This window comes from Solanum dulcamara, chromosome 1 (genome assembly GCF_947179165.1).
Source record: "Solanum dulcamara chromosome 1, daSolDulc1.2, whole genome shotgun sequence".
Classification (NCBI taxonomy): domain Eukaryota; kingdom Viridiplantae; phylum Streptophyta; class Magnoliopsida; order Solanales; family Solanaceae; genus Solanum; species Solanum dulcamara.
In genome coordinates, this window is record NC_077237.1 from 63670243 (window position 1) to 63694305 (window position 24063).

At 37.4% G+C, this 24063-nt stretch overlaps 1 long non-coding RNA gene across 1 annotated transcript in view; it reads left to right on the plus strand.

Annotated features, from left to right (window-relative positions):
- The window catches only part of LOC129888428 (uncharacterized), a 57715-nt gene that overhangs the window by 9606 nt on the left and 24046 nt on the right, over positions 1 to 24063 (plus strand). Inside the window, exon 2 of the long non-coding RNA XR_008766661.1 lies at positions 15062 to 15122. This is a non-coding gene — a long non-coding RNA (uncharacterized LOC129888428). The remainder of the gene's footprint in view (positions 1 to 15061; positions 15123 to 24063) is intronic.

Here is a 24063-nt window from a genome sequence, read left to right on the forward strand (position 1 = left end):
TCGTTTCCTTTTTCAGTTCCTTGGGGGTCATCCATCTCAGTGCTACTCTCACCCAAGCACACTTAACTTAGAAGTTTTGATGGAATCCGGTGCATTAGTGTGGGTATGATCACGTCCATCTCTTATGGGGTCTCGTTTGAAGTTTAAGAATTCTCATTTACATACGATAGCGTTAGTTGATTTTTTCCTACGCTTGTACTTCTCTTGTCTACTTCCCCCCTTTTAGGGTGTACCCATGTCATCCTCTATTTATTTTCAGCTATTCACATGCGAATAATTCTACTCCAACATATTTAACGTACTGCACCATATCTACATTTTTTGTTAAATCATCCATATGTTAGGTTGCCTTTATAGGAAACCCTAGCACAACCATAGGGTGCTTTAGTATTCACAATATATCGTATAAAATCTCATCTAATGGTTGATACTCGAGTAATATCTGTAATGTAGCATGCATTCAAAGCCACATTCCATTCATCCCAATAGAAATTAGCTCATGCTCATAATTGATTCCAATTCTCCACTCGGGAGTACTTATACTTTGATGATTCGTGTTTCAAGCTCTATCATTATACTAACCTTATTCCAGTGGATACCACTTATTCTTCTAATAACCTCGTAATACAGCAGTTGTTCTATATATGGACATTTCCTCTCCTTGCAGGATTTCACTAATCATCAAGGTGAAGTCACATATACATAATATTTCTTTATGCCTCCTGAGCTTTCACCTTTGTCGTGTGCTTAAGGCTCACTTCTAATCCTGTATAAAACCATATCAACTTCGTTATAGTAGTGCCTTGTCTTATCACCTTTTTATCATACTATACCTTCAGTTCACAACCGTCTATTTCCCTTTTTATTCGATACTCATACTTAATTAATCACAGCTATCTTGAGTGCCTCTATTAGAACTTCTCTATTATTCCTCCAGCTCATATCCATTTTTGATTGTGCGCAAGGAATTCCATATTACTCTTTATTTCCTTGCACTAGCTATCCTTTTCATCATCACATAACCTTTATTCGAAACCGTTTTCATGATTCTTACTATGGGATACTTATCCTTCCTAGTTAGTCTTATCCTTAGTGTCTCATAAGCTATCTTATTACTACTTTATATCCGTCACAATTCTCTTCCCTTTGTACTCTTATCTTAACCATACTGTTACTTCTTTCAACTATAACTCGTTATAGTTTATTCCTGTGTATCAATTTAGTCGGTGCCTTAATATATCATTCTATCCAGACCTATCTGTTTTCTCTGAATCATCTTCCTTGGATTATAAGTCTTTACGAACTTCGTTCTACCATACCCGTATCGACCTCCTAGTCTTTATTGCCATAAATTCAACCATTAATTCATTTCTTGAGGTCAGCCATACTCCTAGTTTAATCGAATCTTATTATTATTGTGGAAACAACCTTTCAAGACATACTACATCCCTATATCTCATTCTCTTCTTATTTTTAAGAAAATTTGGATAGAGTTTCCTTTTTATTTCTTACTATCTCAACACCTGCACACAGAAAATACCAACAATTCCCCACAGGGAACACATATATATTCATATCATATCATATCGCAGCCACACAGGGTGCCCATAATTAACAGTATGGAAAGAGACTTACCTCGTATGTCCACTCGAACTGCACCTATTACACTTTTCTGTATACTTTTCCTTTCACTCTTCAACTTTATATGTCAATCGCATTTCAATACCTTACCTGATATTTGTCTTTTGTGCCTTTGCTTACCTGCGTGCTTTGTAACTTCTAGTATTGTCAGTTACTTTCTTCTATCGATATTGTCCTTCTACTGAAATCACAAGTTAGTATGAGGGATTTCATTCCTTATGACTCAGCTCTATCGCACGATCTTACATATGAAAGAAAGTAACATCCTAAATGTCCTGTAGCCTCCTATCTATAGATATGGTGCACAATACACCGATAAACAAGACTCTACTAGACATAGTTTGTAGACATTCCAAGGACAAACTGCTCTGATACTACTTTTGTCACGACCCAACCCTGTAGGCCGCAACTAGGGTTCGACCTGGACCCCCTTATGCGTATCTACCAGCTACACTTAATTTGAACCGTGTGTGATGTGATACTATACATAAAGACCTTAATAGCTTAAAACTTGTTCATGTACATATAGCCTCTTTCATTCGTATCATATCATGAAAGGACACGCAAGCCGACGAGGCTGCCATAACATAAAAATAGTTACAACATGCCATTAGGCACAGTCGAAACAAACTTATAAATAACCCACATAGACATATGTCTACAGACCTCTAAGAATAGTAATAATAACATATGGCGGGACAGGGCCCCCGCCGTACCCTTGTATAATTAAATACATACATATTACATGACTAGTATCAAAAGGTAGGATCCAGAATAGTGAAGCGCTTCCAATATCGCTGAGTGGAAACCCTAAGCTGGCGGATCTCCAAAATGAACATCTGTACCTGTGGGTATGAAACGCAGTCCCCTAGAGAACGGGGGGTCAGTACGATATATGTACTGAGTATATAAAGCATAACAACACATAACTAAGCTAACAACTGAAGTAGGGATGCCCGAAACAAATATAATAGTTAATGAATTTCTCTACCTGCATCTTATGACATGAGGGCATGTATACCTTCCTTACATACCATACCTGGCCCGCTATAGGACTTGGTACTACAAGTGTGTCACTATAATTCCTCATGTATGCCTACAGACTGTATCCGGCCCTTCAGTGAGGGACTCAGTAAAGCTGTCATTTCATTGTGTATCATGCCCGACCCTTCATGGGACGCAGTGAATAATCATTTCATCACATATCATGCCCGGCCCTTCATGGGACACGATGAATAATCATTTCATCATATATCATGCCCGACCCTTCAGGGGACACGGTGAACTAACATTTTATCATTTATCATGCCCGGCCCTTAATGAGACGCGGTGAATTTATCATGCCCGGCCCTTCATGGGACACGGTGAATTTATAATGCTTGGCCCTTCATGGGACGCGGTGAGTTTATCATGCCCGGCCCTTTATAAGACGCGGTGAGTTTATCCTGCCTGGACCTTCATAGGATGCGGTGAGTTTATCCTGCCCGACCCTTTATGAGACGCGGTGAGTGACATATTAACAGCCTGCATGAGTAGAGTAACGGGGAACCATATGCAATTATCTATTCATCTGAGACTCGGTATAACAATCGTCATGGACTATCATTTGAGGATCAAAATGATCATCATCTTAAGTATACTCTAAATGCCATTAGGGGCCATATCGACGGAGTCTCGAGAGTCCTAGACTTTTATTGAGATAATACCAAATGACTTTGCAATAAAAGACACTTGTCATTATAGAGTCCTTAGGCACGGGAGCTCATACATTCAATTAGTATTCATCATATAGGGACTCGAGGGTAGCAGTTCAACTACTTCAATAACTTTGATATTAAGAAATGAATAGGAGTTATAGTTCATGCTTCCCATTCATCCGGTTACTATTTCATGTATAGAAGGCTCGGGGCTGATAGCTCAGCTACCTTAAGAGCCTTAGCATTTAAAAGTGAACACGAGTCAATAGGCTCTACAGATATCACCTTTTATCCTATAGAAGTCTTAAAAAGGTAATAGCTCAACTATTACAGGAGTTCTACCATCACGAAGTGGATAAGAATTATGAACTGTACTCGGAGCTTTACGAATGGAATTATTCCCATGTTTCATATACAAACCATTCATAACGTATTTCTAAGACATGCCAGAACAAAAGAGAGACAAGCTTTACATACTTATGCCATGAACATGCCAATAGAAAGCTTCACATACCTCTTATAGGTTACTCTTTATCTCATTCGTCTCGTCGTCCTCTGAACCTAAGTAATATAAAAGAAACACGAATATTAATAACCCTTAGCTTTCCAGCATCTTAGGTTACATATGAGTATTCATAGAACTCAACCCTTCGCTCGTCTTCCTGACTAGTTCTTTAGCTAGTTAAGACGGGCAGCACCTCCTCTATAATATGCCCTATCCAAATACCCAATTATGTCCCTAATACCTACAGTCAAACAACAACATAACCAGAAGCTCATATATATATAAAACATGGCAACATTATACATTACAACCTCCGAACGACTCGATTGAAATTATGATATCCAAAATAGGATTTCTAGTTTCTATTTTGCGAAACTTTTAACCGTACGAAGAAGGGGGGGTCAGGTGGATACAACCAGAAGCTCCCCCACATATTTTAGGACATATTTAGGACCTGAAACACACACCATACCACCAGCAGCAGCCTCAACATATACAACGCCTCATTTCGACTATAATTTAACTACGGCGACTTCAATTTCGATTATTTCTATCATCGAGCATTCCCACAACTTTATTTATAGTTATAGAAGTATACAAGGTATATAATAAACTATATAAAAACCCCATAAAATTCAAATTAGAAGGGAAGATCTTACCTTTACCGAAATTGGCCAAAACTCGCCAAAATTGCGCCTCGGAACTTCTTTAGTCGCGCTGAACTGCGTGGACTGCTTGCTGTCCATTTTGGCTGCACCAAGCCATGATTTTATACTTATAATACCTCCATACCATCTTGGTATATGATAGATAATTAATTTACAGAATGGAATCGAGACTTACCTTATTTTTCCTCCTAGGCCGTCACCCTTTTCTCTCTTAGCTTAGGGTTTTCTTTTCTTTGTGTTGCTGAAGATTTTGGTGTTTTGCTTCAGGTTTTGGATAATTTAACTGAAGCTAAGATTCATTTTAACATGTATACATGGGCTTCCTTGGAGGTGACACGTGTCATCCCTTTAGGGTGACACATGTCAAGCCATGATTGGCCACCGTAACATTCTGCCAACTAGGGGATGCCATGTGGCAGTGGGGTCCACCCCCCTAAGTAGTTGGGTCACCTACTTGACCCCAAGTAGGTCGGTCACCTGCTGCCACATGTCATCTCCCTATGCTTCTATGTGTCATTCTCCCCTTTATCCTCGTAGGTTCGTAATCTCATCTTATTTTATGTACCTATGTAATCTGTTCTACGTAAGCTTGGTACGTACTCACATAACTTAAGTATGTAAGGCTTCCAAATTGCTAGCTTACATAGGTAAATTGAGTCCTACGACTCTTTAGTTGGCCTCCAACTCCTTCCGACTTCTCATGACCTCATTTCCAACCTTTCCTCCTTTGGGGTATCGTATCACATTCTCCCTTCCTTAGAGTCATTTAATAGTGTCATAGCTTATACGGCTCACATGATAATGTCTAAGGAACTTAAGAAGACATTCCAAGCTCGAGAGTGTGGGATGTAACAAGGATTCCATATGGGTTATTGTGGATAGGTTGACAAAATCAGCCCACTTCCTCCCAGTCAAGACCACATACTCGGCTGAGGACTATGCAAAATTATACATCAAAGAGATAGTACGACTTCACGGAGTTCCCACATTTATTATTTGTAACAGGGGAGCCCAGTTCACAACCTACTTTTGGCGGTCATTCCAAGAAGGCTTAGGAATACAGGTAAGCCTTAGTATGTCATTTCATCCCCAGACTGATGGACAGGCCAAGCGCACTATTCAAATGCTAGAGGACATGCTATGGGCCTGCATAATTGACTTTAAAGGTAGCTGGGATAATCACGTACCACTTATTGAGTTTTCCTATAATAACCGCCATCACTCCAGCATCTAGATGGCACCGTATGAGGCTTTATATGGAAGAAAGTGCAGGTCACCTATTGGTTGGTTTGATGTTGGAAAAATGCAACTAATAGGACCATATATGGTCCAACAGGTGGTGGAAAAGGTAAAGCTTATTCGGGAAAGATTATTAGCTACCTAGAGTCAACAGAAGTCATACACAGACAATCGACGTCGACCTTTGGAATTCCAAATGGGCGAATGGGTGTTCTTAAAAGTGTCTTCTATGAAAGTAGTAATGAGGTTTGATAAGGAAGGGAAGCTGAGTTCGAGATATATTGGTCCTTACTTGATCCTTCGCTGAATAGGCAAGGTTGCCTACGAACTAGACTTACCAACAGACCTGGAAGCAGTATATCCAGTCTTCCATGACTCTAAGAAAAGAAGAATGTGATACCCCATAGCAGGGAAGGTTGGAAATAGAGTCATGAGAAGTTAGAAGGAGTTGGAGGCCAAATAATGAGTCGTAGGACTCAACTTACCTACGGAAGCTATTAATTTAGAAGTCTTACATACTTAAGCCACTTGAGTACATACTAAGCTTACATAGCACGGATTATATAGGTTCTTAAAATAAGATGATATTACGAACCCATGAGGAGGAGGAGAGAATGACATATGGAAGAATAGGGAGGTGACACATGGCAGAAGGTGACCCACCTGCTTGGAGGGGACCCTACTTCCACGTGGCAGTTCATAATTGGCAGCATGTACGTGTTGGCCCAATGGGGGCTAGAAACATATCGCCCTTAGGGGATGACACATGTCGCCCTTAGGGGATGACACATGTCACCCCATAAGGTAACATATATCTACATGGTAAATGACTCTTAGTATCATTTGTATCCAAAAACTTCATCCTAGAAAGAAATAAAAAACCCTAAACTAAGAGAGGAAAAGGTGACGGCATAGGGGAGAAAAAGAGGTAAGTCCCGATTTTATTCCATAAATTAATTATATAGGGTATACCACGATGATATGGAGGTATTAATAGTATAAAATCATGGTTTAGAGCATCACCAAATGGATAGCAAGCAGCCATGACATTTTAAGCGCGTTTAGAGAAGTTCCGAGGTGCAATTTGGCAAGTTTAGGCCAATTTCGGGTAAGGTAAGGTTTAGCCCTTCAATTTAGACTTTATGGGGTGGTTATGGAGTGTATTATGTGCCTTTAAGTATAAAAAATTCATAGGAATGCTTAACGTTTGAAACAAACTAAATTGGAGTCGCTATAGTTAAATTGTAGTCGAAGCAAGGTGTTGTGCTTGTGGTGTGCGGCTGCAGGTGTGTGGTGGTGTGTTGAAGGGATGGAACATGGTATAAATGGGGCGTGTGTGCTTCTGGTTTCAGCCACATGAACCCCCGTCTTCGTGTAGTTAAAGGTTTTATGAAATAAAAATTACAAACCCTCTTTTGGTATAGTAGTTTTGGGTGAATTGTTTGGAACTTATATTGCATCATATTGTGGTATTATTGTGTTGTATAGCCTATGGTTTTTGTGGTTGTTGTGGCTGCTAAGGTTTGGGGGTAAAATGGAATTGTTGATAGGGCAAGTTATAGGGGAGGTGCTGTCCGATTTCCGTTAATCCCTTAACTAATTAAGGAACTAGTCGAGAAGGCGAGTGAGGAAATGAGTTCTATGAATACTCGTAGGTAGTCTAAGATGCTAAAAAGTCTAAGGTTGTTGATACTTGCATTTCTTCCATGTTCAATAGGTTTGGAGGACGACGACGTGAACATGATTAAGAGAAGTCTATAGGAGGTATGTAAAGCCTATTCTTTCTCTTTATTTGGCATGTCTTAGAGTTAAGTAAGGAATGATACCATATTTAAAGTAATTCCATTCCTAAGTGTCTCTTATTCACTTCTGGAGGTTGAACTTTTATAATAGTTGAACTACTTTCATTGAACCATTTATATGCCAAGAACTTAATGAATATACGGGCTCCTAGTTGTAGGACTATATGAAAGAAAGTGCTCTGGAGTCCTTAAGTGGTTAGCATTACTTTAGTACATGTCTAGGGACCCCTGGATTCTAAGTAATATAGCCCCTAATGGCATTTAGAGGGAAGCTAAGATGACTACACTACTACTGGAGTCCTCAGACGATAGCTTAATCCTCTTATACTATCGGGTCTCTGATAATGTTTAAAATTGCATATGGTTACTCACTACTCTATTCATGCATACTGTAATCCTTCTATCATTGAGTCCTAATTCGGGGTATGTAAACGTGTGCAGTTCACTGCATTATCCACTGAGTCCCTCACTAAAGGGCCGGGTACACTATACGAAGACATGACAATGCAGTGACATGAAAAACTCATCGAGTCCCTCACTAAAGGGACGAGTAGGTATGTATATATATGATAATGTGATGTAATAAGGTGGTGATGGCGCCGAGCCTATGATGGTCCTACAGGTATAATTCACTGTATCCCTGAAAAGGCCGGCTATATTGTATAATTTGAGCATGCATGTTTTGACAACTCACAGGTTACATGTACAAGTTTTTTATATGATGTTTTATCTCCTACTACTATTTCAGATATGCTTCTAGTTATGCTATGTTATATTTTACATAGTACATATGTCGTACTGACCTCCTTTTTTGGGGGGGGGGGGGTGGGGACTACATTCATGTTCGCAGGTATAGATACATAATTTGGGGATCCGCCAACGTAGGAGTCCCACTCAGCGGTCCAGAAGTTCTCCCTTGTGCTGGAGCCTAGATTTTGGTACTAAACCCTGATGTATATATTTCTTAGAGGTCTGTGAATATGTACGTGGGTTGTATATGAGTTGTATATATATGTCTGTACAATTGTTCTTATCTGACTTATGATTGGGACATTCTCGGTATCATAACAGCCTTGTCAGCTCATGTGTATACGTATTATGGAACGACCCTAGATGTTACGACAGCCTTATCGGTTGATATATTTTCTTATCTGGTGGTACACTATGAATCAAATAGGAAATGGATTTACTTATAGTTGGCAGGGTTACATTCGTGTGTCCAGCTCGGGCATACCATCAAGGCCTATATGGTTGGGTCATGATAGTATAAATTAAAGGTTGTTTGTCAAGTTTAGTTTGATCAATAAAAAATCGAGAGGCCTAGAGTGGCGACTGAGACTTGGGAGGAGTTCAAAAGAGTGTTTCTTGATTGTTTTTTTCCCATTGGAGTTGAGGGAGGCCAAGATACAAGAATTCATCAACCTTCAACAAGGTGGTATGAGTGTGAGGGAGTATTCCCTCAAGTTCACCCAATTATCAAAATATGCTCCATTCATGGTTGCTCACCCAAAAGCTTGTACGAGCAAGTTTGTTTGAGGTGTGTCAAATATTGTCTCAAAAGAGTGTAAGACATCTATGTTAATCTAAGAAATGGACATCTTTAGACTTATGAACTATACGGAGAAAATAGACAGTGAGAAAATAAGGGAGAAAAATAGGGAGTCCAAGAGGCCAAGGACCGATGGTGGTGATTTTTCTCATGCTAAGTCCAAAGGTGGTGGACATCCTCATTTTCTCCAAAGTTACTCCGATCAAGGTTCTTCAAATGTGACTACTCCAAGATTTGACAAGGATGGGGTGCCCAACCCTAAGCCTCAAGGAGGTTCTCCTATTGGTCAAGTTACCCCCTCATGCAAGACGTGTGGCAAGAACCACAAGGGTGAGTGTTTGAAGGGCTTGAATATGTGCTACATATATGGTAATATAGGTCATCAATATAAAGAATGTAAGGTCAAAGACGGTCGTCCTCATGGCTAAGTTTCATAAGGTGCCCAAGTACAACCAAAGGGTGGTCTACGCAATAATAGGTTTTATGCTCTTCATGGTAGGCAAGAGGTGAAGGAGACTTCTAATGTTGTTACTGATATGTTATGGGTCTTTCAATATGATGTTTATGCCTTACTTGATCCGGGTGCAAATTTATCTTTTCTTACTCCTTTTGTGGCCATGAGATTTGATGTTATCTTTGAAATATTGTTTGAGTCTTTTTTGGTTTATACTCTTGTAGGTGAGTCGATTATGGCTAAAAGAGTCTATAGAAGTTGTTAGTTTTCGATTTACTATAAAGTTATTCTATGTGATCTAGTTAAGCTTAGGATGACCAATTTTGATGTTATCCTTGGTATGTATTGACTATTTTCATGTTATTCTTTTACCAATTAAAGAACCCAAGTGGTTAAGTTTCAATTTCCTAATGAGGTGGTCCTAGAATGGAGGGTGTTAATTTCATATTTAAAGGTCAATTCATTTCATGCCTTAAAGCTTGGAAAATGATTTTCAAGGGTTGTATCTACCATCTTGTAAGGGTTAGGGATGAAAATTCTGAAGCCCCTACTCTAGAGTTAGTGCCCATTGTTAATGAGGTTTCGGATGTGTTTTTTGATGATCTACCCAGTGTTCCTCTCGAAAGGGAAATTGACTTTGGTATAGACCTTCTTCCAGGTACCCAACCTATTTATATCCATCCTTATCAAATGGCTCAGGTGGAATTAAAAGAGTTAAAAGATCAATTGAAAGATTTGTTAGACAAAGATTTCATTAAACCAAGTATATCCCCATAGGGCGCTCCTATTTTATTTGCTATAAAGAAGGATGGTTCGCTTCGTATGTGCATTAACTACCGAAAATTGAACAAAGTAAGCATCAAGAATAAATACCCAATACTGAGGTTAGATGATTTGTTTGACCAATTGCAAGGAGCAAGTTACTTCTCTAAGATTGATCTCTATTCTGGTTATCACCAATTAAGGGTGAGGAAGTGTAATATCCCCAACACAACATTTCAAATAAGGTATGGTCATTTTGAGTTCCTAGTTATGTCGTTTGGTTTGACCAATGCCTCTACGACATTCATGGACTTGATAAATAGAGTGTTCAAACAATATTTGGGCATGTTTGTAATTGTGTGTATTGACGACATATTGCTTTACTCTCAGAATGAAGAGCATGCTAATCACTTGAGAATTGTGTTGCAAACTCTAAGGGATACGCAATTATTTCCCAAGTTTAATAAATTCATGTTTTGGCTAAGGAAAGTGGCTTTTCTTGGTCACATTATGTCCGGTGAAAGGATTATGGTTGATCCTAAGAAAATAGAGGTAGTTAAGAATTAGCCTAGACCATTGTCCCGTTTGGATATTAGAAGTTTTTTTAGCCTAGCCAGATACTATAGGAGATTCATGGAAGGGTTTTCATTGATCTCATCACCTTTGACTAAGTTGACTCAAAAGAAAGTTAAGTTCCAGTGGTAAGAAGCTTGCTAAAAGAGTTTCCAAGAGTTGATGGATCGTCTCACTACCGCTCCTATTTTGACCTTATAGAAAGGATCCGATGGTTTTGTTGTATTTTGTAATGCTTCAAGAGTTGGTATTCGTTGCATTTTGATGCAATATGGTAAGGTGATAGCCTATGATTTTAGGCATCTTAAGCTGCAAGAAAGAAACTATCCAACTCATGACTTGGAGCTAGCAACGGTTGTGTCTGCTTTGAAGATTTGGAGATACTATCTCTATTGTGTCCATATGGATGTGTTCACCGATCATAGAAGTTTACAATATGTGTTTAATCAAAAGGATTTGAACCTTCGGCAAATGAGATGGCTTGAATTGTTGCAAATTATGATATAAGTGTATTGTACCATTCGGTCAAATCTAATGTGGTTGCTAATGCACTAAGTAGATTGTCTATGAGTAGTGTTGCACATGTTGAAGAAGGTAAGAAGGAATTGGTTAAGAATGTTCATATGTTGGCACGTTTAGGTGTGTAGTTGGTTGACTTTGAGAAGGAGGTATTCTTGTTCATAATGGTTCGAAATTGTCTCTTATGTCAGATATGAAGGCCAAACAAGACCATGATCCAATATTAGTTGAATTAAAGAAGTTGGTTTCCAAAAAAGTCATTCAGGCTTTCTCCTAAGGGGGAGATGGTGTACTCCATTATCAAGGTCAGTTGTGTGTGCCTAATGTTTATGGTTTAAGAGAGTTTATATTGAATGAGACTCATAGCACTCTGTATTTGATTCATCCGTGTTCCACCATGATGTATCAAGATTTGAGATAATTGTATTGGTGGAATTACATGAAGAAGGACATAGCAGAGTTTGTGGCTGTGTGTCCAAATCGCCAACAAGTTAAAGTTGAGCATAAAAAATTGGGAGGTCTAGCCCAAGTTATTAAAATTCCTACTTGGAAATGGGAAGATGTAAATATGGACTTTGTAATGCGTTTGCCTTGTACTAAGAAGAAATATGATTCCATTTGGGTTTTTGTGGATCGAATGACTAAGTTGGCTCATTTTCTACCTGTGTAGACTTTTTATGGTGCAGAAGATTATGCTACCTTGTATTTTCGTGAATTGGTAAGACTTTATGGTGTTCCCTTGTCTATTATATTAGATCGAGGTATTCAATTTACTTCACAATTTTGGAAGTCATTTCAAAAGGGTCTTGGTAAAAAGGTTAAGTTAATTACCGCTTTCCATCCTCAAACCGATGGTCAAGTTGAAAGAATAATCCAAAATTTAGAGCACATGTTGAGGGCATGCATCATTTATTTTAAAGGGAGTTGGGATGAGAATTTTCCATTAATCAAATTTGCCTACCATAAAAGTTATCACTCTATCATCTTAATGGCTCATTTTGAAGCATTGTATGGGAGAAGATATAGGTCTCCGGTGGGATAGTTTGAAGTAGGTGAGATAGCATTGATTGGTCCAGATATGGTAATATATGCTATGGAAAAGGTGAGACTCATAAGGGAGAGGTTGAAGGCGGCTCAAAGTCTTCAAAAGTCCTATTCAGATGTTAAGAAGAGAAAGCTTGAATTTGAGGTAGATGACTGAGTCTATTTGAAGGTTTCACCCATGAAGGGTGTAATACAATTTGGTACGAAAGGGAAATTGAGCCCTAGATATATTGGCCTTATAAAATATTGAGACGTGCTGGTAAAGTGGCTTATGAGTGAGAGTTTCCATTTCAATTTGCTATGGTTCATCTAGTATTTTATATGTCAATGTTGAGAAAGTTTGTGGGTTATACGAATTCCATTGTACCATTGTATCATGTAAGTGTTGAAGAGAATTTGACTTATGAGGAGGTTTCGGTGTAAATCTTAGACCGGTAAGTTAAGAAGTTAACAAACAATGATGTTGTGTCCGTCAAATTGTGGACAAATCAACAAGTAGAAAGTGCTACTTGGGAAGCGGAGGCGGATATGATGAAACAATACCCGTACCTTTTTCCCTCTACTCAAGCCTAATGTAGTAAGTTATTCTTATTCAAGTTAGTTGAACTCATATGTATTCAGTTCCTCCTATGTCATTCGTATGCATGCATATTCATGAAAGTTGATTTTAAGCCATGTTTTATATTAAAGTTTGAAGTTTTCATGATCTATACATTTTAAGGTGTCATTATATTCATGTTGGGTTTCTAGTTCTCTTTCCGTGTCTTTCCTATGATAAGTTAATCTCATTAGAGGATGAATGTTCCCAAGGGGGAGATATTGTAAGACTCCAAAATTCAAAAAGTTGGAACCAAAGATAAATTTCAATTTTTGGGATTGAACTCATGTTTACGAGTCACTCTAAGACTCGTAGAGATTTCTAAAATTCGTAAGAGTGAGTCCCAAGAGTTTACCCAGAACTACCCTCAAGAGTGGTTTTACAACTCAACATGATTAGTCGTCATCCTGTTGACGAGTCATAAGAATGACTCGTTTCAAAACTTTTGAGCCCAAACTTGCAAGTGTCTCAGACCTGCAAAATGAGTCCAAAAGATGAATCTAATTTTGGGCTTTCACAGACCTGCAGGATGAGTCTTGTTGATATTTCTTACACTTTTTGGTGAGTCATTAACCTGCCTCATACAAAAACTCCTAAGGCTTGATTTTTAGGTATTCCTTAGGACCTGCACTACAATTCAAGTCTACGAATCGTAGACTTGAGGACGAATCATAAGGATGGATTCATAGGTCCCTAATTCAGTTTTAATGACCGGTAATTATGTCATTTCCCAAGTTTGTTTCAATGAACTTAGACATAATTATGGCTAAGTTCAAGCATATATCTACCCAATCCTTTGAAATTTCTCTCATTCGAAATTATTCCTCTAAATTCTCCTAAGGAAAGAACTCAATTCTTTCAAGGTTTCTCGCCAACTCCAAGCTAGGGATTTCCAGATTTTACCAAGGTTTCTTCTCAATTCTAAGTGATTTCAATCAAGCTATGTGGGGATTAATCCATGGGTTCCTTTCACCCATGGAGTTCCAATGTTTTCTCAAAGTTTCTTTCAAATTTCAATAGTTTATGAACCCTAGTTTTGATGAATTGGATTGGGCTATTTCAATTTTGATTTGAATTCTTATGAATGATTATTCTAAGCATGTGTTTACATGATCTGCATGATTTTTAAGTTGAATTATGAATGAACATGCATAAATCTAATTTCAAGTTATGATTATGAAGTTAAAGACGAGTTTCATGAGTTGATTATGAGTAAAATGATGTTTGAAAAGAAATTTTTATGATTTAAAGTTGAGATTATGATTTAATGATGAAAGTTATGAAGATGATCAATTAATGATCAAGAAAGTTATTGTGGTCTAATAAGTACTATTCTCACATAATCATGTTTAAATATGGTGATAATGACAATTCTTACCAAAGCTATGGATTCTTATGAATCACTAAAGTTAATTAGCTACACTTAATATGTTTTATAAAGATCGATTCATAGATAGTTACTATCTTTCCCTATAATTTTTATGATCATGTTTTAATGAATTCTATTGGGAGCACTGAGAGGACCTATATGTGGGGTTTAGTCTGGTAATATAGTTAGTTACCCAAGAGAATCCTAGTAGAAACCTAAAGTCAAAAACTGCGTTGCCCACGTAGGATTGCCTTTATGGCCTAGCTAGTAGAACCACCTATAGCCCAGTTTAGTTGAGTTGAGTACCATAATGGAGTATACCCTGGCAAGGTACCCTCCTCCTTCTCGATGAGTGTTACATCAGATTCCTATTATAGCTCACATGGTCTTAAGATGTCGGTTAAAGGTCTTATCCCACACAAGTTGAATGTTAAGCTATGAGGCTTACTATGATGTTTTATGATATGCATTGACCATGAATTTTCATATGTTTTCAAATTCTTTTAAGCTTTTCTCATGTTCATTATGTTGGTCATGAATCTTATGTTATATTGCTCATGTTCCATTACTTTTTCATGCATAGCCCACATAGTTAGTACCTTCTATGTACTAACTCATATTTTGCCTACATTGTCTCATAGTGTAGGGGCGGACATCGACAATCCGATTTGTGGCTAGAGTGCTTTAGATATCAAGAAGTTGGTGAGTCCTCATTCTATCTAGGACATGACTTTTATTTCTCATTGTTTTTCCTCATTCTATCTAGGACATGACTTTTCTTTCTTATTGTTTACTTGACTTTCTTCATACAATGAATATAATCACAAACATATCCAAGTATTACTTTAACATCCTGTTCATTAAATCCATAAAAGCATTAGGGGTATCCGTCAGTACAAAAGACATAACCAACAATTCAAAATGACCATATCGAGTTCTAAAGTCCATCTTCGGAATGTCACATTCCCTTACTTGGAATTGATGATAACCCGATCGGAGATCAATCTTTGAGAAGTGGCTTGCTCTTTGAAGTTGATCGAACAAGTCATCAATCTTAGGAATGGGATACTTATTCTTAATTATGACATTGTTCAATTGACGATAGTCAATACATATTTGGAGAGAACTATTCTTCTTTCTGACAAAGTGAACAAGAGCACCCCATGGAGAGATAATAGGTCTAATGAAACCCTTATCTAGAAAATCCTTCAACTGTTCCTTTAACTCTTTCAATTTTGTTAGAGCCATTCGGTAAGGAGGAATAGAGACAGGCTGAGTATCAGAGAGGAGATCAATACCGAAATCTATTTCCCTTTAGGGAGGAATACTTGGAAGGTCATTGGGGAAAAAATTGCAGAAACTCATTAACAAATGGAACTGACTCAAGAGTAGGAGTTTCAGAGTTAGTATCTCTAACCCGAAGTTGATGATAAATGTAACCTTTAGAAATCATTTTCTGAACTTTAAGGCATGAAATGAATTTACCCTTAAACATGTATTTACTACCTTACCACTCTAGGACTGGCTCATTAGGAAATTGAAACTTAATCGCGTGGGTTCTACAATATATAGAGGCATAACATGCATGAACCCCATCCATACCAAGAATAAAATCAAAATTGGTCATATCAAGTTCTATAAGATCGGCTGAGGCGAATTTATGAGAAATTGAAATTAGACTATTTCTATAGAATCTTTTAACCAAAACTGAATCACAAATGGGGGTATAGACCGAAAAAGGCTCTAGCAAGATATCAAGACTAAAAAATAATCTTAAAGCATGATAAGGGGTAATAAATGATAAAGTATCACCCAGATCTAACAATGCATAAATATCAAAGTCAAAGACCTTCAACATAACGGTCACAATATCGGGGGAATCCTCTAACTCTTGGAGAGTCTAAATGGCATAATTTTTTTTTGGCACTGACCGCCACCTGAAGTAGTAGCACACTGATCCAGGCAATCGGTAGCCTAAGTCGGAACTTGGGGCCAACCCCACTCCTACAATCCATTGCATAATGACCGGGCTTTCCACACTTGAAACACATATCGAATTCCGGTAAGCACTCTCCTTTCTATTTTTTCCCACACTTCTTAACATGGAGGGATAACTTGACCACCTGAAAATCCACCTTGTGCCTTCGGAGTTTGCACCTTTTCCTTGTCAAACTTTAGAGTAGGAGAGTCTGAAGAACCTTTGAATTGAAACTTTTAGCCTTTTCAGAAATGACCATTACCACCATCAGATTTGTTGTGAGAAAACCCACCTTCATACCAACCCCTCTTGAACTCCCTTGCATTCCTCTCCTTGAGCTTCTCCCCTTCAATTTTCTCGAAATAAGTCATGAGTCTAGAGATGTACATATCTTTGATAAGCATGGAAGTTTGGCACTCCCTCATAATCATGTCCAACTCTCCTAAAATAAACTTGTTCATTAGGAAACGGAGTCGGTAACCAAAGATGGAGCATATTTAGACAAATTTGTGAACTTGAGGGCATACTCCCTCACACTTATGATTCCTTGTTTAAGATTAATTAGCTCCAACACTTTTGCCTCCCTTCACTCAAGTAGGAAGAAATGATTAAGAAAGGCAACTTTGAAATCTTCCTAACCTATGGGACACTCTTCAATCCTTTCTGTTTTCCATTAATCATACCAAACTTGAGAGATGCCTTTGAGTTGATAGGAAGCCAATTCTGCCTTATCCTACGAATACACTCTCATGATATTAACTATATTGTATAACTCTTCCACAAAGTCTTGGGGATCCTCATCTACCTTAGATCCATGGAACTCAGGAGGGTTCATCCTCATGAATTCTCTCACTCTTGAAGCTGCAGTAATCATATTTTGAGGAGTTACCACCCCTCGATTCACTTGAGTAGTCACAACTTGGGCTATTATCTAAAAAGGCTCTCAAAACTCTGCATTCGACACTTGATCCTTCACGGGGTCTTTTGGAGCATATTTCTCCTCATCAACAATATTTCTTCGAATGGGGGTATCGTCGTGGAGGCATGATTCTGTAATCGCAAAGAGAAAGCATTAGAGGAGGAAATCTTAGAGTTCAACTCTATCGCACGATAAGATCATGAAAGAATTGAAGTGTTTCCTAAGATACCTCATAGCCTCCTATTCATAGATGTGGCTTGCTTTACACTGATGAACAAGACTCTACTTGATGTGGTATATTATACTCCCTAAGACACTTGAACCTTATGCTTTGATACCAAGTTTGTCACGACCCAATCTAGGGCCTAATCATAACATGACAATTAGAATTCTGAAGGACTCCAACCAAGCCTCTCAGTATAACATACATGAGAAAACATAAGGTAAATGAAAATAAAGACTGAATCATAATACAGAAGCAACATCTAAAATAGATAATAAGTCACAAAGGAGAATAAACAACAACATAGACTCTTTTCTATCTAACATGACTCTACTACTAGATGGCGGCGTGATACAGTATCCCAGCTAACCCAATAAACTCATAGAAGTAATATCTCATCCTCGGAACATGAGGACTCACCAACAGTAAAAGCTACTAGCAAGTACTAGCCATGAGCAAAAGAAGGGTGAATGTGATCGTCGGTCCCTACATTATGATACAATATAGGCAAAAGGTATGTATTAGTACATGGAATGCAGTAAGTATGTGAGAAGATGCATTAACAATAAAAATAGGACATAACCGATATGCATCATAGATGCAAGACCAATATATTTAAATCATGAATAAAGTCATAAAAATATTAAAATATTTATCTCATTGGTCAATGCATCAAGGAATCTGATAATCATTATAAGAACTCATAACTCAACTGAAATTATGTGGGATATTACCTTTAATCGACATATAGGACCATGCGAGTTAATACATAGAATTCGATGACTCCTTTATTAAGATAGAGGAAGCTACCTTCTCAGGGTATACTCCATAAGTAACTCTTTTAACTGGGCGATGTGGATCCACTATATTTGTCCTAAAGGCATCTATAAACCTATATGGGTAACGTAGTTTGAGACTAAAGGTTTCTATTAGGATTCTATTAGGTAAGTAACTGCGTTACCCGACGAAACCCCACCTAAAAGTCCTCTTGGTGCTTAGTCAATATCCCAACAGAACTCATTAAAATATGATCATAAACGTCAAAGGGAAATATAATAACTAATATTAATCCATATTTATAAAATATCATAAGAATAGCTCATCTAGCATCATCATAGAAAATTATAGGATTAGCTCATCTATCATATAACTCATATAATATAGTTGTAGGCCTTCCATCATTACATATCTTTGATTATAAACATCTTTAGGGACTTAACTTTCCCTATCATTAACTTTGCTTGAAACATCATAAAATCGCCATTCATAAACTTCTTTGCATAAAGCATATTTAGTTCATTCATAAAGTTTTCATAAATTATAACTTGAAAATCATGATCATATCTCATAAATCATACTTGAAATTAGCATATAGCCTGGTCATTGAAATTCAACTTGAAAGCATGCAACATGATGTGAATTATGCATAAATCAGCTAATAACAGTCTGTGGTTGTAAAAGGACGATGATAGGAGGCCTGCAGGGTTGTTCACCATGGGAGCCATAACAGTCTGTGGTCCGCACCATGACTCATGGTGGCCCCCTCGTGGTCCTCATCTCTGAAATCCAATATATTGGGCATGGACCAAGGTGGACCTTCACAGTCCATAGTCCTATTCACAACCTTTAGTGGGTCTCGTGAAAGCCACTCGGTGCCCAAAAGCTATATTTTCTGGAATTCAGTCTTTAGTTCCTCATTTTTCGTCTTTCCAACTTTCGGGACTTACACCCCTAACCTACGCATGGAGATTCAACAAGTCGGGGTATTCATTTGTCCCCCTTTATCAATTGAAATCCAACATAACTATGATTTTCCCTTAGGAAAGATGTCATATAATCCATCATTGGAAAAATTCAAGTTATTTTCTCAAATTCAGGTTATTCTGCTTCACCCATTCACAACCCAAACATTCAAACCCACAATTTTCAATAGTTTACAAGCATTGACTATGGCTCACTCACTCACCAATCCCAAATATCAGAAACCCAAGAAGTGAATTAATACTCTAAATAAAGATTATCAATATCAAGATTCACGATCATTCACAATGGTAACAACTCTAAGAAAGAATGGAAAGAGCCACTACAATTAGCATTTCAATTTTAAAAAACTTCGAAAGATGTAACCAAATTTTATGAAAACCAACCTCAATTAAAGAGAACTAAGCATAAATGAGTTTCCATAGATTAGGTTTTAATCCCAACAAGATTAGAGAAGATGGAAAAAAATTCAAACAAAAGAGGGAGGTTGAATTTAAAAGGTCAAAAGACTATTGAATTTTTTTAACAAATGAGCAAATCGACGAGAATGAATAATGTCACTGAGTCAGCTCGATTATAAGTTGAGTGGTCCTTAGCTCACTAAATATGATAGGGTTACCATCCCATCAGTGTGCTCAAAAGGTGAGCTCAATCGAGATCGTCAATAAGACTAGGCGATTCGCCGAACAGTACTTTAGCTCAGCAAAAGTTAAGGTTGATTAGATCATCTGTGGCTTCAAAAGGGAAGAGATCGGTCATGCTCACTGATCAGAATAGGTGACACAAAGAGTTTGATTTGAGATTGTAAAAAATTCCAAGACCTTCCTCTATTGTGAACTTCAATGGATGATCCATTTAGGAGATCCTAGAGGCACTTTGGCGACTTGCCGAATAGGATAGTACCACTGTTATTTGGTCCTTCCTCAAAAAGTCAACTCTAATCTACACATACAACAAACGTTATTTAAAACAACACAAAGTAAAGAATGGGTTGTGTCCCAAGAAGCGCCTTAGTTAACGTCGTGGTACTACGTGGATATCCATTCAAGCATCATCCAGATACACTACATAGATCATGTTCACACTTGGCCTCTTCCTTAATTACAACTTAAGTCATTGAACATTCACTTTGAACTTGACTCTCTTTTCATTTTCAACTTCAATAAAACCATTTGGGAAAACATGAACCACTTGAAATGGTCCATACCATTTGTATTTAAGCTTTCCCAAAAACAACTTCAACTTTGAGTTGTAGAGTCACACCGAGTCCCCCACTCTAAACTCCCTTTGCAAGATCATGACATCATTCCACTTCTTCATTCTCTCTTTATATAAATATGAGCTTTCATAATCGCACAAGAAAAATTACTCCATTTCACGCAATTTATTCACCCTCTTATTCAAAGATTTAGCCAAATCAAAATTTAGCTTATTTAATGCCCATAATATTTTGTATTCTAATTATACTGGTAAGTTACAGGCTTTACCAAATAAAAAAATAATATGGGGACATACCAATAGGAGTTTTTAATACGATCTGATAAACCAAAAGAGCATCATCCAACTTATGTGATCAATCCATCTGATTTTCATTCACCATTTTGTACACAATTTTGTTGATCTCCATGTTGGACACTTCGACTTGCCTGCTTGTTTGGGGATGATAGGAGGTAGAAACCTTATTCTTGACTCCATACGCTCAAAAATTATGTGAACATTCGTTTAAAAAAATAAGATCCCCATCATTAATGATTGCACGTGGAGTGACAAAACATTGTGAAAATATACCGCTTGAGGAATCGAACCACGCTTTTCCTTTATTGTTAGACAAGACCACCGCCTCTACCATTTGGATACATAATCAAAAGCAAGTAAGATGTATTTTTCCCCGTAGGAACTCAGAAACAATCCCATGAAATCAACCCCTCATACATCAAACAATTTTACCTGTAGAATAAGAGTTAGAGGTAATTCATGATGTCGAGAAACCCCTCCTTGCCTTTTACATTGAATACACTTTTTGACAAGGGAATTTGAAACTTGATTTATTGATGGCCAATAATAACTGCTTTGGAGAACCTTTGCGGTTGTACACACCCTAATATGATGTCCAAAAATTAACGATACATGACAAACTTCAAGAATAGCACTTCTTCAACTTCAAGAACACAACTTCGAATCATATGATCAACACATTCTTGGAATAAATCCGGTTCATCCCAATAATACCTTTTTACTTCAAAGAGAATTTTTTTTTCTTTGGTATGGATTTAAGCCTTCGGGCATAATCCCACAAATATAAGATAATTTGTATAATCAGCATACTGATAAGAGTCATTAGAAGTCATCATCACACATTCATTGGGAAAGGATTCCTCAATGTCCCTTTCACAAGAAACAATCACATTTGACTTAAGTCTTGACAAATGGTTTGCTACTTGAATCTCACAACCCTTGAATTTTATGTTAAATTCCGGCAATAACAATACCCATTGGATCAACCTCGCCTTTGCATCCTTTTTATCCATCAAATAACAAATTGTAGCATGATCAGTATGCACTACCAACTCAGTGCCCAAAAGGTACGCTTAGAATTTCTCAAACGCATACATAATTATTAAGAGCATTCATTTAGTGATGGTGTAGTTCTTTTGGGTTACATTCAATATCTTTCTTGCATAATAAACTAGGTAAAACAAGTTTTCTTTAGTTAGCCAAGTATAACCTCTAATGATACACCACTTGCATCGCACATTAGTTTAAATGGGAGGCTCCAATCTGGAGCAACAATGATCGAGGTTGAAATGATCTTCTCCTTAAGACACAAAAATGCCTTCAAGCAAGCCTCATCAAAATCGAAAACACTATTTTTCTCAAGTAGCTTGCAAAGGAGATATACTAATTTGCAAAAATCTTTTATGAACCACCGTTAATAATCGCATGACCCAAGAAACTTCTAACACCTTTAATTGAAATAAGGGAGGCAACTTTGTAATTACCTCCATTTTGGCTTGAGCAATTTGTATACCATCTCCCAAAATATTGTGTCCCAAAATATTACCTTATTTCACCATAACATGATAGTTTTCCCAACTGAGAACAAAGTTTGTTTTGATACATATTTACAATACTCTACTAAGGTGCTCAATACATGCTTTAAATGTATCTTCAATAACAGAGAAGTCATCCATAAAGACTTCCATCCTATTCTCCACCATATCAGCAAAAATAGAGAGAATGCATCTTTGAAACATCGATGGTGCATTACACAATCCAAATGACATTCTTTTGAAGGGGAATGTGACATAAGAACATATGAACTTTGTCTTTTCTGGATTCTTTAGTGCTATGGAAATTTGATTATATCCGATGTAACCATCCAAGAAACAATACTGTCTCCAACCTGCAAAACGGTTTAACATCTGATTCATGAAAGGCATGGGGAAATGGTTCTTCTTGGTTCATGAATTAAGTTTGCAGTAATCCATGTAAAACTCTTCAACTGTAACCGGTCGCACTGGCACAAGCTCACACTCTTTATTTGGAACCACAGTAATTCCACCCTTCTTAGGCACATATTAGATGGGGCTCATCCATTTACTATCTTCAATCGGGTAGACCAATTCAGCATCAAGCCACTTAATTATTTATTTCTTGACAACTTTTCGCATCGAAGGGTTCAACCACCTTCGATGCCTAATTCTTATTTTACAATCACTAGACAATTGAATTTTGTGAGTACATATACCTGGAAGAATCCCAACAATATCAAAAATAGTCTAACCAATGCTTTTATGAACTTCTTTAACACACTCAAAAGAGCCTCTACTTTCCATGCCAGAAAATATGTGGCAATGATCACGGGTAAAGTGTTATTATCCCCTAAGAAAGTATAACGAATATGTGAGGAGCACTTTCAATTGAAGCTTCGATGGCTCTTCAATTGGCGGGTTTGCAGAAGAACTTTTTATATTCTTCAAATCGATGTCAAGTTTCATGGGGTTCTTGTGATGAGAACCCAACCCCGTAATAGAAGCTACCACTTTATCATAATCGTATATCTCCTCCCTATCATAATTCAATAGCACCATTGCCAAAGATTCACCAGTACATGAGATTTTGCCAACACTTACAACTGCTTCATCCATCAAATCATGCACCGATACCACTTGAAGATCATTTGGTTTCTTTATTGACTTATATACATTGAAATTCACCTCTTCATTATTCACTCAGAACTTTAATTTTCTGCTTTCCATATCTAGTAATGCTCTCCAAGTAGTAAAGAATGATATACTTAGGATGATTGGAGCCTCACATCGATCTCACAATAAAGAATAACAAAATCAAATAGAAAAAAGAACTTATCTAGATCTACCAAGATATCATAGAGGATGTCGATGGGTCTTTTGATGGAAAATTTAACCATTAGAAGGCTCATAGTAGTTGGTTGAGGAATACCTAACCCAAGTTCTTTAAAGATGGCATAAGGCATCAATTTAATACTTTCTCCCAAGTCACTCACACCTTTGCAAATTTATATATCCCTATAGTGAAAAGGATAGTGAATGCTCCCAAATCATCCTTAATGACAACCATATTGCTAGACATGATTGCACTACAACTATGAGAGATATCCACCATTTCAAATTTCATGCTCCTCTTTTTGGTTACCAACTCCTTCATGAATTTGGCATAGCTCGACATCTCTAGTAATGCTTCTACCAAGGGTATGTTAATTGAGAGAGTTTAAAACATTGAT